Genomic DNA, 3927 nt, shown 5'->3' on the forward strand with positions numbered 1-3927 from the left:
GCCCCTAACCCCAGCCCCCCCCGGAGACTTCCTGCCCAAACCCCCCATGGGAGACCCCTGCCCACGACGCCCTGCGAGACTTCCTCCCTCAGACCCCCTCCCTGCCCTCGACCCCTGCCCCGGGGGAGCTGCCGCTGCGGAGTTGCCCCAGGAGAGCCGGCGTGGATGCCCCGTGCCAGCCAGCTGCCCCGTCCGCAGGGGGCTGGGGCAGGACCCCCCCAGTGGCAGGCTGTGAAACTAGGGGAGAGGCAGCAGCAGCAGGTGCAGGTGTGCGCGCCTGTGTAACAGTGCCATGCCAGTGTGTGTGCAAGCAGGGGCAGCTGTGTGCCGTGGGGGCGAGCTGTGGGCTGCGGCAGCGTTGGTGTTTGCTCCTCTTCTGCCTAAAGCAGCTCTTGCTGGGGGGGGCTGCGGGCAGGAGGACCCCCGGGCACCCCCCTCCCTCCACTGGGGGCTCGGATGGGGAGCGAGGGGCCCTGAGGCCTGGCCAAGCTCGCTGCAGCCGCAGCAGGACCCGGAGGAGGTTCAAGCCACCTCCTCTGCGCCCTGCGCCAGGAGCCCGTGGATTTGGCAAGGAAGGGGGGATCTGGCCCCCTTGCATGTGGGAGGGTATGGCTTTCCCCCTTCCCCAGGCTGGGATGCAGGAAGCCCATGCTGTGCATTCCCTGAGCCTCTGTGCCTCAGTTGCACCCCCTGTGAAATGGGTCTGCTGCCAGGTTACACCGGGCGCTGCTGGGAGCGGCAGCGGTGATACAGGCATGCAGCGTGCAGTGCCCCATGCCCAGCGTGCTCAGCGCCCCAGGGCTTTCCCTTGGGGGGGCGCCAGCCTGGGGGCCTTGGGGATAGGTGGGGGGCCGGGAAAGGTGCAGCCACTTGGAGCCCACACAGCTTCCAGGGAGCTTTGAGAATGGCCATATGGATTTGTATCAAGCCCAGGTTAAAAATAACCCATGTGCATTAGCTCCTCTCCCCCCGCCACGACCCAGCAGGCTGGGGGCAGCATGACGGGGCATCTGGACCGGGGCACTACCTCCCCCCGCACCCAATAAGTAGGTCACCATTGTCAACAGGGGAAACTGAGGCAGGAGGTGGCTGCGCCTGCAGGCCTAGCCTGGATCTGTGGCTGTGGTGAGAGCTCCCCCCAAGCTGCGCCGGGTGGGGGCTGCCACGGTGCCCGTCTCTCAGCCTCCGAAACTGGGTCAGACTCTGGCAGCCTCCCCTGCTGCAGCAAGTGCCCGCCACGCCGTGTGGTGCTGGAGATGGGCACTGGGCTTGCCCCTCGTGGGGCCCTGGGCAAGCTCAGGCCTGGCTGTGGCCAGGTGCCGGGCTGGGGGCAGCCCAGAGGGAGCCTGTCCCTGGGCACATGGAGAAGGTGCTGGGGCACTGCCCCCCAGCTCAGGCACCTCATGCAGGGGTCAGTGGGCAGGCCCATGGATCCTGGCACAGCCCAATGCTGGCCTGATCCCCTGGGAAATAGGGGGCTGGAGGCGCCGGGGCACGGGCTGTGGTGGCCAGGGACAGCCAGGGCTGGGCCGGGGGCAGCCCGTCGTGCCCGCGGCTCCAGGCCATGTCGGGTTTTAATGCAAGGAGCTTGTGGAAATTGCTTCCCGGCGCAGCAGAGCGTGAGGCTGCGTCTCTTGGGGCCGCGCAGCTGGCTCCAGCCATAACTCCCTGCAGCCCCTGGCCTGCCCGGCCCCAGGTCCCCGTGTGCTTGTGTCCACTGCGGGGGGGTGTGTGCATGTGCAGGTCTGCTGGGCACACGTGTGGGCATTCCCAGGGCTTCTGGGGCTCTGCATACGCATGTGTGTGTGTCCTGGGTGTGTGCGAGCATGTGCTCTGTGGGTGTGTGTGAACGTGGGCTCTGTGGGTGTGTGTTCATGTGTGCATGCGAGCATGTGCTCTGTAGGTGTGTGTATGAGCATATGTTGCTTGTGTGTGCGCGCGCAAGCACACGTTCTGTGGGTGTGTGTGACAGTGTGCTCTTTGTGCGTCTTGCGTGTGTGTGTCCTGCATGTGTGTGAGTGACTGTTCTGTGCATGTGTGTGTCCTACATGTGAGTATGTGCTCTATGGGAGGGTGTGTGTGTGTAAGCACTTCTGTGTACATGCAAGCCTGTGCTCTGTGGGTGTGTGTGTAAGCATACACTGGTGGGGGTGAGTGCATGCTTGGTGCGTGTGGGGCCTGCCCACAGCCCCGCAGGCGTGTGCCCAGCGGGTGTGCGAGGCGGCAATTCCCTCTGCTATGGCGGCTGCGCCGCAGGGGGGGAATTAGTCGGAGATACTTTGCTGATGCGAGCAAGAAGTAGAAGCCTCCCGGGAACGACGGACCCTGCCAGGCACCAGAGCAGCTCCCGTCACGGCCCTGGCCCTGCTGCCCCATGCCGTAGGAGCTGTGGGGGGGGTCACTGCAAGACCTGCCCCTGCCCCGGGGACCCGTGACCTCCCAGGGGCTGCAGCCTCCACAGCTCCTCTCGTGTTGCCAAGCGTGGCAGGGACAGGGTTAATCCAGGGTGCGTGCCTTCTGTGTGTTCTTGGTGTGTGCATCGGGCACTGCCAGGGTGGAGCAGGCCAGCCCTGTATGCGCCCCACGTGTGCTGTGACCCCAGGCTCAGGGCTCTGCCTTCATGGTGGCAGCACTGACACGTGTGCAGTGCCTTTCCAGCACTGCAGGGGTTAACACAGCTGGATTTCCCCATGCTGCAGACCTGTGTTGTGAGGGGACATGGCGCTGGAAGGAGCCCCAAATCTAGGGCAGCTGCTTTTGTTGAGCAGGGGGAGCTGGGGGTGGGGGTCTGCAGTGGGCCACCACCTTGCCCTGGGATAGTGCAGCCCCATGCCTCAGTTTCCCCCTCTAGGAGAGGCCGGGGTTGGGGGCGTGCGTCCTGGGGGTGTTCCCTGAGCTGAAAAGTGCTTGCAAATCAGCGCTGCTGCTTGTTGGCAGTGACGGAGCAGGTGTAGGCGGGCAGCGTGTGCGGCTGTGTGGCGTGTGGTTGTGTCTGGTGCGTGTTCATGGGGGGGCAGTGAGTGGGGGTGTGTGCTGGGCAGGCAGGTCTTGGATGATGCAGTGTTTGTGCGTTGTGGGGAGCTGGAAGTGTGTGCATGCAATGCGCGTGCATTTGTACTGCTGGTGACTGTGCAGGTGTATGTGCATGTGCTTGGCAGGGGGGCACACACGTGTGTGTGGCAGGGTGTTACATGCCATGGTTTTTGTGCGTCTTGGGGTGCTGGAAGTGTGTTCACGCAGCATGTGTGTGTTCATGTGGCTAGTGTTGGGGGAGCAGGTCTCCATGTGCACCTGTGTGTGTGTGTGTGTGCGCATGCGTGTCAGGGCATTGGGCGCAGTGGTACTTGTGCATCATGTGGTGTTGGAGGTGTGCACGTGCACATTCCCCTGGAGGCAGTTGTGTGTGCATATGACACTGTGTGTGTGTTGGGGTACTGGGCTCAGTGGTGCTTGTGCATCGTGGCATGTTGGAGGCGTGCGTGTGCATGTTCCCACACAGGCTGTGTGCGCACATGGTGCAGGGTGTGTATGATTGCATGTGCATGTGGTATCAGGCCCCACACACCCTGCTGCTGCCTCCTGGGGGTGGGGGGTGCCAACTGGATCAGCTGCAGCCAATACACCCTCCCCTCCCCCCTCCCCCCTGCAAATTGCCCTGGAGCTGGTTCTCCCCCTGCGCAGGGGCTGCAGACCAGGCTGGGGGGCCGGTGGCTCCAGGTTGTGAGCCCCCCCACCCATGCCCCCCTGAGTGGGTGTCTACACTCCTGTACCCTTGGGACCCTGCAATCCTCCCCCGAACCCCTCCCCAACCCGCATCCTCCTGGGTCCCCGTGGGTGGCTAATAGCCCACCCAGGGCGCATTGTTCTGTCCCAGGCTGCCCACCTCCCCCCTAGCCTTGCAGGGTGCAAAACCCCTCCCCATCTGGG

The sequence above is a fragment of the Gavialis gangeticus genome, unplaced genomic scaffold (genome assembly GCF_001723915.1).
Source record: "Gavialis gangeticus isolate Ggan-Ray unplaced genomic scaffold, GavGan_comp1, whole genome shotgun sequence".
NCBI classification, from domain to species: domain Eukaryota; kingdom Metazoa; phylum Chordata; order Crocodylia; family Gavialidae; genus Gavialis; species Gavialis gangeticus.